Source organism: Diabrotica virgifera, chromosome 5, assembly GCF_917563875.1.
Source record: "Diabrotica virgifera virgifera chromosome 5, PGI_DIABVI_V3a".
Lineage (NCBI taxonomy): Eukaryota > Metazoa > Arthropoda > Insecta > Coleoptera > Chrysomelidae > Diabrotica > Diabrotica virgifera.
In genome coordinates this window covers 136,836,712-136,854,385 of record NC_065447.1, presented here as the reverse complement: position 1 = coordinate 136,854,385, position 17,674 = coordinate 136,836,712, and the positions used below count along the sequence as shown (strand labels likewise).

Genomic DNA, 17,674 nt, shown 5'->3' with positions numbered 1-17,674 from the left:
ATTCTAAGAATATTTAAAATGCTGACACAGCACATTCCAGGGACTTTCCAGGGACATTCGTGTGCATTTGGGGACATTCCAGGAATGTTTGGAATGTCCTGTGAGTACATTCTAGGAACATTCATGGAATGTTTTGTGTTATTAGGGATATTCTAGATGCTGTAACTACTTGTTATCCCGTGTTATGCAAGACCAGATTAAAGACTGAATTAGAAGTAATATATTCGAGGCCAGACTTAAAAGAAATTGTTGGAGCTATGAACATTCTCACGTTTATGTTAGAGAATAATCTTGCCGAAACCTTTGCAGAAACAATAATGGTGTTAAAAATTATTGTGACAACTCCAATGACAACTGCAGAATCGGAACGTTGTTTTTCAACCCTTAAGCGCATAAAAACATTTTTGCGAAACACAATGCTTAATGATCGACTAAATGCCCTAGCTATGATGTCCATAAACCGAAATTTACTTCATGATGGGATCAATGATTTCGAGGAAAAAGTTATGGAAAAATTTATTGCTATGAAAGACCGTAGAGCCGATTTTAATTTTAAAAAGTAATTGTAATGTATTAATTATTATGAACGCAATGTCGTAGTGTATTTCTTGAATAGAACTATTAAACTATTATAAATCAAATTTGTTTGTATTTGAAAATTTAAATATGTAGTAGGTATACCTAGTTCCTGTAAGTTGTACCTAACTATTTTATTTTGACCAGAGCCGAAAGTCGGTAAGGTTGGTTTTTCCCATAATTTGAGAAATTTGCCGACCAGCCCATCGTAAAAATTATTGCCCCTATTTGAGTATTGCCCTTCATTGCGTTTACCTGCGTAACGCCAATTTAATGTTTTCTACGAACTTGAAACCGTTTGCCGCGTCAAAAGCTTTGCCGTCATATTTGCCCATCTGCGTATATAAACCTACAATAGTTCTCAGCAAACATTCTAGGGAAAAAATTGCAAAGACACCGTTCAAATAGTAAATGGAAATCCACTTAGCACCCGATAGAAAAATGAAAACCCGCTGCCCCTGATCAAATTCCTACTAAATCCCTGAGGGCAAATTTTTGTGTGCAATTGTTATTATCTGCGCCCTCCCTGCTCAAATTCCACGAGCCGCCACTGGAGTACAACTATAGTGATGTAGAATCAAGTATGGTCAAAATGACACATCATACATGCAAATAAACACATGCTGGATTATTCACAGCATTCTCATAAAAAAAATAGAATGAAAAATAGGAAAATTACAATAAAACTATAGAAATTTAATGAACATATATCAGGCAGTTATTATAAGAACTTTCAAAATACCATTTATGAAATTAGAATAAGATGCATCATATTTTTGAGAGAGAACAGTATATAATGTTAAGATAACTGTTGACTTGGTTTAAGAGAGATAAAGTAAGTATGATATACATATATCGAGGTTCATCATCAAAAAATACAGGCAGGTATTTTACAGCGGATCATTTATTCACAATAAGTTGGTGGAAAAAAAGAAGCATGTGATAAGGAAATATAGTAAAACTTCCATTAACCGAAATAATTAAAATGGGGGGAGGCCGTTGCGGATATCAAGGATTTCGGTTAAAAATAACATTGTTTTTTGTATTCTTCTTATAATATCAAATTGCATATCCTTCTTGATCAAAGTTGCTAATAAAAAATACTATAAGGTGATTTCATAACGTGTTATATATTTAATTGCGTTCTTTAGTTGTATTAAAGAAATGTTGACAAATTAACATTGAATTGTTTCCGTTTTGCAAAAATTTACTTTATATTGACGAGATTATTGAAACTGTCAGCTGTTTCGGTTAACAGAGGTTTTACTGTACTTCTACTGTGTTGATCTAGAAAAGTCATAGGACACAGTTCCTCTTATAAAACTTAAAATGACTCCACAAATTTACACATATATATTTAACAATAAATGTTTGAAATTCCATACTTCCTATTTTTATTTTATTTTGAATATCCTTATTAATTCCCATTTATTTTTTAGTCATTTATTTTCATGTTCATTTGTTTTCATAATGTTCATTTATTTTAAGTCAAATTATTGCTTCTTCGGAACATACTTCTTGCAGCATTTGGCCAGCATATCTCTCCTCTTCACTATTATAACTATATCACCAGAAGAGGACACTGTTTGTTCGGCTCTTCATCTTATCATCCTCTTATTGATTTTAAATTTTAAATATTATTATTATTATTATTGCCTTTTGTAGCACGACATTCAATAGTATAATAGTGAATATGCCTATTTGACTGATTCATGGTTTGGCCAATTTGGAGGAAAGGCAATATGGCGGCGGGCAGGTTTTTTATGTTATACGTCGAATATAATATGTTGTTAATTAATTATTAAAATTATTAATTATATATATATATATATATATATATATATATATATATAAATCAAACAGATGAAATAGAGAATGTGGAAAAATCCCCTTACGAACAATTCACAAATCCACCATTTCGGGTTGGGAAAAATTGTTTGAATAGAATCAAAGATCCAAACACCAGTTCTTAGAAATGTGTTTCGCCCTCTTCAACCTCTCTGGGCTTATCAATAAAGATGAGAGGTTGAATATCTTTAGACACATTCCAATCAAAAAACAACATTCGAGACCTAGACATAGAAGGTGCGTAAATCTACGGCAAGTCCGACAATGACAGTCTCAAGTTTTAATTCCCTAATTACTTAAAGTAAGTAAAATATATGTTTAAAAACATGAGATGTAGATCCTTGAAACACACTCAGTGATCAAAAGATCCAAGGTTAATGGTTTGACGACCACTCGTACGAAATCAAACAGATGAAATAGAGAATGTGGAAAAATCCCCTTACGAACAATTGTGGATGTGTGAATTGTTCGTAAGGGGATTTTTCCACATTCTCTATTTCATCTGTTTGATTTCGTACGAGTGGTCGTCAAACCATTAACCTTGGATCTTTTGATCACTGAGTGTGTTTCAAGGATCTACATCTCATGTTTTTAAACATATATTTTACTTACTTTAAGTAATTAGGGAATTAAAACTTGAGACTGTCATTGTCGGACTTGCCGTAGATTTACGCACCTTCTATGTCTAGGTCTCGAATGTTGTTTTTTGATTGGAATGTGTCTAAAGATATTCAACCTCTCATCTTTATTGATAAGCCCAGAGAGGTTGAAGAGGGCGAAACACATTTCTAAGAACTGGTGTTTGGATCTTTGATTCTATTCAAAAAATTTTTCCCAACCCGAAATGGTGGATGTGTGAATTGTTCGTAAGGGGATTTTTCCACATTCTCTATTTCATCTGTTTGATTTCGTACGAGTGGTCGTCAAACCATTAACCTTGGATCTTTTGATCACTGAGTGTGTTTCAAGGATCTACATCTCATGTTTTTAAATATATATATATATATATAGATATATATATATATATATATATATATATATATATATATATATATATATATATAGAAATACTGGATATTAGTGACTGTCAATATCAACAAACAAGTGGTTTATTAGGGTTGCAGTCAGAAGTTTGGCCAGGATATCAAAGAAACACTCTTTTGACTTTTTGTCTAGCTTTCGGGGTTGTTTGACCCCTTTATCAAGACTCTGTAATATAAAACAAAAATGTAAGTATTTTAAAATATTACATTGTTTTAGTAAACCTACTAGTCGTTGAGATTATTAAAGAGAAGCTTGATGATGCTCAACATTTCAAATTAACACAAATATTGAAAACAGAAAACAAAGGACACAATACATTTTAAAATTTTTGAATAATTAGCAGAAATACAATAATTATTCTGTCATGTTAACCTACTGATAATGTAAGTCAAAAACTCTGACACATAGAGAACAGAAAGAAGAAACAATCAAATTAAAAAGTATCAAATAAAAAAGTAATTACGCAACACTAAAAACCAAAACATAAAAATACTTGTTTGTTTTACAAAACACACATGGACGTATAATGAGTTGCATACTCTTAAGTACAGTTAGTGAATTTGAACACACCTTGTATGGGCCTCTGATGTTTTAAAAAGAACCACAATAATCATAACACTTAATTACTTTTTTATTTGATACTTTTTAATTTGATTGTTTCTTCTTTCTGTTCTCTATGTGTCAGAGTTTTTGACTTACATTATCAGTAGGTTAACATGACAGAATAATTATTGTATTTCTGCTAATTATTCAAAAATTTTAAAATGTATTGTGTCCTTTGTTTTCTGTTTTCAATATTTGTGTTAATTTGAAATGTTGAGCATCATCAAGCTTCTCTTTAATAATCTCAACGACTAGTAGGTTTACTAAAACAATGTAATATTTTAAAATACTTACATTTTTGTTTTATATTACAGAGTCTTGATAAAGGGGTCAAACAACCCCGAAAGCTAGACAAAAAGTCAAAAGAGTGTTTCTTTGATATCCTGGCCAAACTTCTGACTGCAACCCTAATAAACCACTTGTTTGTTATATATATATATATATATATATATATATATATATATATATATTGGGCGTAGATTTACGCTCCTGTTATGTCTATGTCTCGGATGTTGTTTTTTGATGGAATGTGTCTAAAGATATTCAACCTCTCATCTTTACCGATGAGCCCACGGAGGTTGAAGAGGGCGAAACACATTTCTAAGAACTGGTGTTTGGATCTTTGATTCTATTCGAAAAATTTTTCCCAGCCAGAAATAGTGGATGTGTGAGTTATTCGTAAGGGGATTTTTCCACATTCTCTATTTCATTTGTTTGATATATATATATATATATATATATATATATATATATATATATATATATATATATATATATATATATGTTCGGAAAGGTTTCCGCGGTTAATACAATGAAACTTAAAGCTAAAATCAATATCAACAAAAGAATTAATATTAAAATTAAACTCACCAGGCTTCCGGGTTGAACCGCGTCGTTGGTTTCTAGGCCGAGCTTTCGACGTCCTCTCTGACGTCATCTTCAGGGCTTCCGGGGTCTCAGTCTCCTGAGGCTCCAGACACTACACTCACTACTCACTACTTCACTACTCACTGCAATACTGTTGTTGCTGACGCTGGGGCGGTCATTTATACCGTGGACTGATGTGACTGACGTGGCTGTCGATGATGTGGCGGAGTGGGAATTAGCGCGAAGACTATTTGGAGTGGCGCGAAGATTTTTGATGGCGGGAATTGTATTTGTAGATGGAGCGGACGATGTTTTCTTTAACGATGTTTTCTTTAGGAGGGGAGACCCCTCGCGAAACACATTTCTAAGAACAGGTGTTTGGATCTTTGATTCTATTCAAGAAATTTTTCCCAACCTGAAATGGTGGATGTGTGAATTGTTCGTAAGGGGATTTTTCCACATTCTCTATTTCATTTGTTTGATATATATATATATATATATATATATATATATATATATATATATATATATATATATATATATATATATATATATATATATATATATATATATATATATATATATATATATATATATATATATATATATATAAAATGAAATGATGTTGGATAATCGAGTACAAATATAAAAATAAATAATCAAAATCATTGGCTAATACTCGTAAAGTGAATGTGAATTTAGTTGGAAATATATAAAATGATGAAAGGGTCATCATTCCATACATTTCTGTGCAACTATATACACCTGTGTTTCGGCCTATTTGGGCTTCGTCAGTATAGTGTGGCAAGTTAAAAAAGTTGTTTGTAAACTTGTAAAAGGATTACTACAGGAGCAAGGTTACCATTTTTGGTCAGATTGTTAGAAGACCCGCAGTCGCAAGGCTACAACTAACATTGCCAAGGAGGTAAGGCTACCTGAGGAAATGAAAAGCCATAACATTATTAAATAAAATGATGTTGGATAATCGAGTACAAATATAAAAATAAATAATCAAAATCATTGGCTAATACTCGTAAAGTGAATGTGAATTTAGTTGGAAATATATAAAATGATGAAAGGGTCATCATTCCATACATTTCTGTGCAACTATATACACCGGTATTTCGGCCTATTTGGGCTTCGTCAGTATAGTGTGGCAAGTTAAAAAAGTTGTTTGTAAACTTGTAAAAGGATTACTACAGGAGCAAGGTTACCATTTTTGGTCAGATTGTTAGAAGACCCGTTATTATATATATTATATATATTATTATATATAATATTATATATATTATATAGACATTATATATATTATTTATTTATATATATATATATATATATATATATATATATATATATATATATATATATATATAAATAAATATATATATATATATATATATATATATATATATATATATATATATATATATATATATATATATATTTATATAATATAATACAATTTTATAATTATATACTTTACATAGAACAGAATATACTGCTAAAGAGTTGTTCCGCCATATTGCCTTCCCCATTTATCCCGTGAAAGCGATCCCATCTACTTCACCTCATGTCACATCCCCTCCCTCCCACATTACTGGAAAAGCCCTATTCTTAAGGCCGCGTCTCACCATCAAATAATTTGATCAAACCGTTTGAGCAAACTGCGGAAGTACGTCAAAGTGACGTCACAATTGCAGTTTTTTTGAAATTCTAAAAATCTGTGCTCTCACTATCAGTCTAGTTTGATCAAATTTTTTGTATTGTGTTGTCTAACTTGTTTGTACTTTATTTAATATTAAAATTTTTCATTATTATCCACAATGAACACTCAGGATGTGACGTCACTAACTGTCACTTTGTGTCACTAACTGTCAAGTTTGATCAAATTATTTGATGGTGGGACGCGGTCTTTATCATAGAGGTATATATTAACATAGAGTGAGCCCTCACTCCGCCACCACTGACGACAAGATCTCTTCGACTGGTTTGCGGTATCTCTTTCTAGCACAATGTATCGAGAAACATAACATGAAACTAAGTGGGGGTACGGGACGGCAAGTGAAATAAGGAGAATTACTTTATTCTTCTTTTTTCTTTAATTATTATGACAAGTGACAAGACAACATAACCCAAATAATTTAATCCGGCCCTATTTCTATTTTTGAACAAAATGTTGGAAATATCTTAGTTTATTTTTAGTTCTAGCTTATTTATGGCTAGATTGAAAATCTGAATTTTCTAATATTGGTTCATGATTATCATCAGGGACTTGATTCGGTTCTTAAACAGGTAAATTTTCTGTCTCATCTGATATTGATTTGGTAGTGGAATTCTTTAGTGTATTATTTGGACTTTCATTTTCATCTTAATCACTATTGTGATTCAATAATTTTAGGTCACTTTTAGGAGCTGAGTACTTCGTTGCAACTGTACTTTTCTTTCTGTTTGGATACTGCATTAAGGCATAATGTACATTGGCTTCTAAAAGATAATCCTTTTCAACTAAAGGATCAAACTTACTCATTCATACAAATTTTCTTAGTAATACTTTGTCTGAATCTTTCATGAAGAAATAGAATTTCTGCTAGTTGATCTTCATTGATAAGTAAACACATGTTCATGATGTGTACAATTGGTTGCTGTAGACAGTAAACTTCATATAGAGTGCAGAGCATCTGGTATATAGAACATTTTTCCATTTAGTGATGTCTAAATTTCTGGTTTTCAATGCTAGATTCACTGCTTTCCATATAACTCCATTGTATCTTTTAACTTAACCATTTCCTTCAATATGGTGTTGTTCTACTTGAAGATATTCCTTTAGAGTGTAGGTAATTAATAAATTCTTGGTAAGTCAAGCTAGTCCCCCTGTCTGACTGGACGTATCTTAGCATGGAAATCTTGAAAATTCATCAATTTTTTTTTGTTCAGAATCTGTGAGGATACGTGAGAAAAAAGTAACGGGTCTTCCAGAATGACTCAGCATGATAGCAATAGCAAATTCATTCATGTATCTGTTTCAACAATGAGAATTTATTTTTCATTAATTACTGTCCATAGAAGTGCAATATTGTATATCCCAAAATATTTATAGCTTTTGATTGTAGTGACATTTATTTTGATTTAAAGTTAACCCATATTTTTTAACGGCATTTAAAAACTTCAAATCATAGCTATCTTGATCCTCACCACTAACTGTTACTTCATCTAAATAAGCGTAAACCCCTTGTAGATTTTCTTTTTTATTGATAGAATCAATGGCTCTCTAAAAATATGATACTCCATTGGTCACCCCAAGAGGAATACGACAAAATTGGTAAAGGCATCCACTTTCCTCAAAAGCTGTACATGGTTTGTCAGATTCATGAATTGGCTATTCTCATTTAAAAAAATATTTGATTACGTCATCACGCCCAGATGGATGACGTCACTAGTATGTTGTATACAGTAGAACCCCGAAAATCCGAACTAATTGGGGGGACAGCCTGTTCGGATTCTGAAAAGTTCGGATTATTCGAAAGTCAGCCTAACCAGTAATTCAAAGCTCTCCTGCAAAACGTGTAACCTGGCTATGAGAAAACCGAAGTAAATTTATGTTTAACCTTTATAAGCACTACATATAAAGTACCTACGTATTTATTTTTAAGAAATTTTAAATGTCAAAGTCCTACGAATCCAATATTGTTCAATTTTCTGGTTATACTTTGTATAATAAACATGTATTTAAGTTTTTGTCTTGAATTTTTAAAAAAAAATTCACTTTCCGTTAGTTTGGATTTGCAGGGTTCTACTGTATGTCAAAAATATATATGAGGGGGGCAAAATATATTGAATAACCCTGTACATCAAGAAATTTACTACCAACGTCTCTGTTACTGAATATATCACTAAGTACAGGGCAACCTATTTAAAACTTAAAAAATCAGCTAAAAAATTAAACTATCAAAATCATCTGAGAAGCTTTAAAAGTGTTGCAAAAGAAATTTGGTCCATAATAAACAATCTTCTTCGAAATCAAACTCACAAAGCTCAAACATTTTCCCTTCCAGACCATGAATACTTTATTAATGTGAGTAAAATTATAACATCAACTATTTTGTCACAAGAGATCAATTTTGTTAAGATCCGATTTCCTATCTCCCTAATTCAAGAAAGGTCTCAAATTCATTATTTATAAGACTAGTTGATTAATCTGAACTGATCCAAACAATCAATAGTATCAAAAGCAAATCTTCCTGTAGTACTGATGGACTATCCATAAAAATTGTCTCAAATCTCCCAGAAAATGTGTTGGGAGTCCGCATCCCACTAATGACTCTTTTAAGGGGCTATCCTAGTGTAAAAGAACGAAATTCACATACTTTTTTTGGGAATATCTAAAATAAAAAGTACTGTACCAATTGTTTTGAAAATTTGCATGACTATTTATTATAAAAAGAAGTACAAGTAAAACAATTTTCATAAAAAAAAATAATGAAAATTTAACGATTTATGCCCTATCTACTGGCACAGTGAAAATAAAAAACATGGCTCCACTGCTGCAGCGATTGGGACTAATAGAGATCCTGAATTATAAAATTGCAAATACATATTGATTATTGAAATATTAGTTATTTCCTATACCATCAATTAGGATTTTTGGAAAAATGACGAAGTGTTGAAATTTTTTTAAATTAGCTAGAACATTTTCAGTTTCAAAAACCGCCAAATTGACATTTTTTATCCGATTAAAAAAATCCCTATTTGATGGTATAGAAAATAACCTATATTTCAATAATAACTTTTGATATTTTATGTTTCAGGATCTCTTTTAGTCCCAATCACTGCAACAGTGGAGCTATGTTTTTATTTTCACGGTGCTAGTAGATGGCGAATAAATCGTTTAATTTTCAATATTTTTTTATGAAAATTGTTTCACATGTACTTTTTATAACAAATGTTCAGTAGTAATAACCAGAGGACATTGATAATTGTTCGAAAAATTTTTATAACAGATTTCGAAAGCTTGTTCCTTGGAAACAGACCGACGCCGTAGGCGGAGGTCTGTTGCCTGTAAGCAACAAGCTTGAGAAAGTTGTTAAAAAATTTTTGAGCATTTATCAATGTTCGAGGGTTATTCGGATAGAAAATTTTTTGCTGATATAAAATTAATAATAATTTCATTAATATTCTCATCAGTATTACAACCAAATCGTGACATTTTGAAATATTGAATATTTGAAATGTCAAAATTGAAATGAAACGAAATGTAGGTATCCATAGCTACATGATTGAGTGAAAACAGCCCATGGGATCTGTTTTCAGTATAATGTTGGTTGTATTCAATCAGATGACCACAAATTAATTGATTTCATTGGATTTCTAATTGAGCAAAAAATTTTCAAAATAATTGGTACAGTACTTTTTATTTTAGAAATTCCCAAAAAAGTATATGAATTTCATACTTTTACACTAGGATAGCCCCTTAAGAAAGGTAAATTTCTAGAGCTGCCTAAAGACAGCCATCATTATTCCTCTTCATAAGGGTGGTGAAAAATCTAATGCCTGCAATTATAGACCTATTGCATTACTACTGGTACTCTCAAATAGGACTCATATTACACAAGTATAAAAACTTGTTGCTGGTATGAGCACATTGTGTAAATGTTAGGATTTAAAGAGGATATAAAAACCTTCAATACAATTATGAGCGTTAGTCTCTTTATATCCTAACATTTTTTTTGTTATTGTTTTAGTTTATTATTGTTTTTTATGACTCTGTAAGTTTTGTGTATAAATTGTACAATTTTCCATGACAATAAAGCATTTTTCTATTCTAAGTTGTCTATTTGTTAAACCAAAGCATTGATTATTATTACAAAATATTAATATAATCAATTAAATAATAATATTAATCTCACAAACAATATAGGAAGTATAGTTAAAAAGAATAAACATAGTAATCCACAAGGAAATAAATCTGCACATAGCTATAGCCCAAAGTAACTTCTGTTGTTTATCCAAATCTTCAATAGTCAAAAACATTTGTGTAAAATTATATTCCAGCAGTTTCTCCTTTTCCTACATTTAAAATAGCTGGTGTTTATTCCTAAAAACAACAAATACATAAATAAAAACTCTAAATTGTATACCATAAAAAAATCATACAAATATGACAAAATATCACAAGAGTATTTTAACATTATTTAAGGACAATTGCCATAATAAGCCACAACAAAAATGTATTAAGCGAAAAAGCTATAGAGCTGAAACAGGAAGTTGCTATGTTTGGTCTATATATTAATGAAAGTAAAAAAAAATACCTAAATGGAATATAACAACGGGTTCTTATCGGTAATAAGAAGTGTTTTTATGCATACAAAGACGTAATGAAAAGTAAGTTACTGTTACTGAATCGTGAGTATTGGCTCCGTGCGTCTCCCCTCTACGTACAGTCACGTGATACGCTGTCAGATTTTGTAAGGACGTTTTAACATTGAGTCTTATGGGATTATTTTGTTAAACTTGAATATTTTATTTTGTAGTAACAATAACCGAAAAAAATTGTTAGAATTCATTAGTTATTAATTTATACTGTAATTTATAGTGCAACAAAAATATTTTCTTTTTCGTTAATAAAGATTTATTGACATAAACTGCGATAGTGAGGTTATGTATACAAAATCAAACTGATAATCAATATTGGAAAGTGAAGAATTTATATCAGATTAAGTGCGTTTTTAATTTCTGTTTATATTAATACATAATATCACTAGCGTGACACGGCATTTTTTTTAAATGTCTCATTTAAACATACACAAAGCGTCCTGATAAAATTTCAAAAAACCGCCACCATGAGCAGGTCGGTCGATTTTGCTTTGACACTTTGTTAACGCTCGGGGCGAATAAGCTTAGAATCTACAAAACAGTAATTAGACCAGTGGTCACATATGGATGTGAAATGTGGACCATCTCAACCACTAATGAAAATCAACTGAGAATATTTGAGCGTAAAATACTAAGGAACATATTTGGACCAACACATTGTAAAGATGGTTCATGGATAATTAAAATGAACCACAAGCTGAATGAACTAATGCAGAGCGCAGATATTGTTAGATTTGTAAAGTGTCAAAGACTAAACTTTCTTGGTCGCTTAGCAAAAATGTCAGATAATCGAGCTGTGATGTCAGAGATGGAAGCCCCAAGGAAATATAACAAGAGGAAGGCCCTGTAACAGATGGATAGACGATGTAGAGAAGGATCTTAAAACCATAAATATCAGGCAGTGGTGCAGGAAAGTAGCAACAGGGCAGAATAGAAGAATGCTGTTAAGCAGGCAAAGATTTACAAATGGTTGTAGTGTCATTAGAAGAAGAAGATTTAAGGACAGTTTAGGCAGGCTATATGCATTAAGGCATTATTAAGCTTTGCATTTAACCATATTGTAATACACTATATCTTACATGGTCAAGCATGATTTTCTTTACATAACCCTTGTTCTAAACTAGAACCGAATTGGTAAGTACATATATATTTTTATTGTAGACATTTTAAAAACTTATTACTTAGTTGAATTACTTTAAACTTACCACTTATAAAATGTTTACTACATACTCTCATATTTTAATTTGTGGTCTGTTCTCTTTATTGCTTTTATCCAATGTTCCTGCCTTTGTTTGGATAAAACTCATTTAAATGTATTGCATGGGGGAAATGTATAGCCTTGGGAACAGTAAAAAGTGAGGATTTTATCCCTGTCTGTCCTATTCCCGCAATTTACAGGCTTCTCAAGAAAGCCCTTGCTACAAGTCGGTCAAACACAAGGAAAGGTGTTTTTTCTTTTTTGCACACAAACAAATTGACACAAACTGATAATTACTATGGGATAATTCAGTTCTGTCGGTGGTTCTGTAGGCTATAAACAACTTTATATTTAATTTACTATCACAATTTCGCTGCACAATTAACAATAAAAAACAAAACCAAACAGAATATTCGTCTAACAACATCTACAAATAAATGTCAATGTCCAATGTAAACAGTGACTAAATAAAAATAACAGGAAAGACATCAGCTAACTTCGTACTTCTCCTAACTTAAAAATGACGTTTATCATACTGTCGCAGCTTTACTATGTGTAAGAGTGAAGTAGCACTAATCCAAAGAAAAAAGATGGTGTCGTCACTTCGCTCCGAATGACACTCTCTCTATGTCAATATATACCTCTATGCTAACGCCCGGTCTTTTCACCTCCGAATAAAAGTTATCCGGAGGTTTATTTGACAGATTTACATGTAATCTGCCGGATAAACTTCCTGATAAATATTTATTCGGAGGTGAAAAGACCGGACCTTACACTCAAAAGTGTAACACTAAAAAACAAAGGAACAGACCTATTATGACCATAGATATATAATACTCTAGATTGCGCCTTACGATCTTAAAATGGGTGACGGTTGCGACAGAGATAAATGAGCCTATTTGGTCGGTAGTCTCTTTCTAATTCAAGGGGAGTATCGACGACGTCACTATCCTACTCTGTCGTCGAGTATTTTAGATGGTTTGACAGTTCGAGCGGATGGCGACGAGAACTGGTCGTTTGTCTTCGGACGTGGATAATCCTGGTTCGAATCCCATACCAATCTTTACTTTTTTATTTTTTATTTAATCAATATTGCGTTTATTAGATATTATTACATCTCTAAAGTAAATCTATGCAAAGAAATATATAACAAATAAGAAAAACTGTGTAGGTACCTATAGATTTTTAACAATATAGAAGCCAATGTTATTTTTTTAATAAGTTAATTGTAGAATAGTATAAAGTAATTGTTAAAAATATTCGTAAAAAATTACCAATAATTAATATCAACATAATGTACCATCGATTTATTAATTGAATCGGTCATTTCAAAAACAACATGAGTCACATCGTTTATCTTAAAGGGGTCTATTCCTCTCAAAAAGTTAGTTTCTGAAAATTGTGGACTTTGCTGTTTTTGAAATGACCGATTCAATTATAAGTAATTAGACATTATTTTTATTTATGAAACTATTGTTACAATTTTTTAAAAAAGTAGAAGCAAAACAAACATTCACATCATTCGAATAAGGACGAATTTATATTAATAACGAATGACTTTTATTTTACTATGAAGTTCACAAATTATGTATTCCAATATTAACGTACTATACATACATTTATTATCTGCTAGATTTACTTAGGTCCATTTTTCAGATGTAAAAATATCTAATAAACGCAATATTGATTAAATAAAAATAAAAAAAAGTAGAGTTGGTATGGGATTCGAACCACGATTATCCACGTCCGAAGACCAAAGACCATTTCCCGTCACCACCCGCTCCAACTGTCAACATATATTACTCGATAAAGTGGGATATTCACGTCGTCGATATTCCCCTTAAATTAAAAAGAGACTACCGACCAAATAGGCTCATTTATCTCTGTCGCAACCGTCACCCATTTTAAGATCGCAGGGCGCAATCTAGAGTATTATATATCTATGATTATGACTTCTGTAATGTCTAACCTAAAAACACAAAAACACTACACTACCTCTTTCTTTTTCTTACTCTCACTCTCTCTAGTATCGTTCGCGGTAACGATTCCGTACTTGTCCAGGACAACTTCGCATGCGCACTTTAAAAATCGGATGCGCACTTTAAAAAAGAGAACGCTCTTTTTTAAAGTGCGCATGCGAAGTTGTCCTGGACAAGTACGGAATCATTACCGCGAACGATACTTCTTTCTTTTCTTGTGGCCTTGTGGCTTGCATACCATAGAGGTATATATTAACATAGAGTGAGCCTTCACTCCGCGCGTCCTGACGACAAGATCTCGTCGACTGGTTTGCGCTATCTCTTTTTAGCACATTGGACCGAGAAACTAAGATGACATTAAGGTGTAAGGTGTAAGAGTGAAACAGCACTAATCCAAAGAAAAAAGATGGTGTCGTCCACAGACCATATAAACTTATAGACGTTTCACGACACAAGAATCTACAGGTCGAGCAAGTCTCGTAAATTTCACGATTGCGAGCCACGCTTCACTCAACCGTGTTTGCGTACTTGTGTCTCGAGTTGCGTGGTCGTGCGGAGTTATATTTACCAAATTTAAATATGTATAATCGTTTCTACTGATTCATAATAATATGTAATATGGCTACTGGGTGTAAAAGATAAATCTTATTCTATCTGTTCTTCATGAGTTTTAGATAATTTTAGTTGTATTTCTTTGTAATTTTGTGTACAAAGATTAATTTAACATTTTCTCTGGAAGTATTAATTTAGAAAGATAATATGATAATATGCTTCATTGGTGTTGTGTTTTGAAGTGTGAAATGCAAAGTAATTGTGATAAAGTCAAGATAAAGTTCACTTTTAAACTGAACTAAATAAGGTATCTGAGAGACAACAATGGCTAAATGCAATACAATGTACAGGTTTTACTAGCGAAATGAAAATTTTCCTGTCCTGTCTGCTGTAATCATTTTATATCTGGTAAGTTACAATTACAACAGTAACGATTTTTGAAGATGTTAACATTTTAATCTTATAGGAAAACCAGCCGACTTAATCGATAATGACAATCTCCAGATTGGGTTCCTTCAATAAATATGGGCTATAAACACAATGAAATAAGTTCCCCAAAATCTAAAATGGAGTGGTATCAAAGGAGAATTAAAGGAAAAAATATTCATATTGAAATTATTTATAAGGCACTGGACTGTCTTAAATTCTACAATAATACTAGGTGGGTAAATGATTTTAGACATTTTTCATTAAGAGTAGATTAAGATTAAGTAGATTTTCATTCAGTAGATTTAAGACTTGTTTACACGGGTAGAGTAATGATGCAAGTACTTGATAGAGTAGAGTAACTCTACCTGTAAAAATGCTCAGCACAGTAGAATAGCTGGTAGAGTGTATAGTTGGAGTTAAAGTAGAGTGACTAGCAACCTATGGCAAAGTAACTACTCTATGACCACCACTACTGCCAAAATGTCTACTCGGCTGCACACTCTACCCATGGAACACGCTCAATTATGGCAGAATAGAGTAGGTAGGAGAGTACATGGGGGCGCTGTCATTCTGGCTGGAATTGTGTTTTGTGTAAATAGTGAAAATGAAGTTCACCGAAGATGAAACTTTAAACTTGTAGAGCTATAATACGGCGAATACCAGTGTTTATGGAATTTAGGTAGTGTATACTACAGAAATAAAAGTTTGCAGCCAGCTGCGGAGGATGAAATCGTCGAAAGAATGGCAAAGGGGGCTTTGGAGTAAACGAGCTTAAGCAAAAAATTAAGAATTTAAGGTGCACTTGTAATCAAGAGTGTTTAAAAATACAAAAATCGGTTTCACTATACTAGCATCAGTACTATACTTGTACTCTCCTCATGTGAATGGTATCAAGCCATTTTTGGTAGAGTACTACCGCTACTCTACTCTCCTCAAAACTCTACCCATGTAAACAAGTCTTTAGAAACTGGAAAATGAGGTAGCTAGTAGAGTAGTAGTAGAGTAAAATATACTGGTTTAGCAAATTACAATGTTTTAAGTTAATACAGTAGCGATCAACAGGTAGCCAAAACGTGTTCCAAGATTGCCACTGTAATTTTGAATATTTTTTCGAGGTATTTGGCACACGTATTCGTAAAATAATAAAGAATGGCGGTGCAGAGCCCAATTTGAAAAATATATTAATATGTGGAAATTACTCTGTAATTATACAATATTTAAAAAACGAGCCTGTACCGCCATTAAGAAGAACAAAAAAATACACTTTCTTCAAATAAACTTTTTTATCCGATGCCTAGATTTTGTGTAATTTTGGAACTACTAATGAAATAAAAAATTTTAGTAGTTCCAAAATAACACAAAATCGGATAAAAAAGTTGTATTTGAAGAAAGTGTATTTTTTTGTTCTTCTTAATGGCGGTACAAGCTCGTTTTTTTATATTGTATTTAATTACAGAGTAATTTCCACATATTAATATATTTTTCAAATTGGGCTCTGTACCGCCATTCTTTATTATATTAAGAATATGTGTGCCAAATATCTCGAAAAAATATTCAAAATTACAGCCGCAATCTTTTAACACATTTTCGCTACCTGTTGATCGATACTGTTTCCTCTTAAGATAGTTTTAATAGTTATTTATGATATAAGTATTAAAAGTACAATTTTAAGACGCGCATGTGAAAGTTAACTTGAAAAAATAATTTTATAAATGTTTTGACTTCCACATCAGATGTCATTGTCAAAATACAAAATATTCATTATTATTAGGTTTATTCTAGCAAACAGTCAAACTAGTCAAAAACCGTCAGCAAACAGTTGGTCAGTAAAAGAACATAATACAGTCACCAGTGCGATCCCCTCTACTCGCGCTGGTCCACTATTCGCTGATGGTTTCAAACTGTTTGAAACTGATGCTAGAACAAACCTATTATTATTATGCATATCATTATCTGTAAATAATATTTCTTCTGATTGTTAATTGTAAAGGATAGAAAAATTACCATTTATTTTATTTTTTTTTTAGAATCAGCTGAGAGAAGTGGTCTACAAAAAACCAGGAAGGAAACGGAATATGTGGCTACGGAAGGCAAAAGAAAGGTTTACAAAGCAAATGTGACACATGATTTTGAAATATTTAGGAATATCAGTAAATTGCATTAAAAAAATGTATGAAAAGATTTTGTTCAAAAAAAATGTTTATATTTA

General features: G+C 31.8%; 3 protein-coding genes and 1 long non-coding RNA gene across 5 annotated transcripts in view; 2 read left to right on the top strand and 2 right to left on the bottom strand.

Moving 5' to 3' along the window:
- LOC126884439 (uncharacterized) overlaps positions 1 to 10,760 on the top strand; it is a 26,309-nt gene extending 15,549 nt beyond the window's left edge. Inside the window, exon 2 of the long non-coding RNA XR_007698038.1 lies at positions 9,744 to 10,760. This is a non-coding gene — a long non-coding RNA (uncharacterized LOC126884439). The remainder of the gene's footprint in view (positions 1 to 9,743) is intronic.
- Positions 1 to 14,498, bottom strand: part of LOC126884429 (actin-related protein 5) — a 61,360-nt gene extending 46,862 nt beyond the window's left edge. For both annotated transcript variants that reach the window (XM_050650346.1, XM_050650347.1), the window contains exon 1: positions 14,451 to 14,498. The gene's annotated coding sequence lies outside the window, so the exon portion shown is untranslated. The remainder of the gene's footprint in view (positions 1 to 14,450) is intronic.
- The window catches only part of LOC126884427 (uncharacterized), a 205,706-nt gene that overhangs the window by 186,521 nt on the left and 1,511 nt on the right, over positions 1 to 17,674 (bottom strand). The window lies entirely within an intron of this gene.
- The window catches only part of LOC126884430 (zinc finger MYM-type protein 1-like), a 23,058-nt gene extending 5,384 nt beyond the window's left edge, over positions 1 to 17,674 (top strand). The window contains exon 3 of the mRNA XM_050650348.1: positions 17,493 to 17,674. The gene's annotated coding sequence lies outside the window, so the exon portion shown is untranslated. The remainder of the gene's footprint in view (positions 1 to 17,492) is intronic.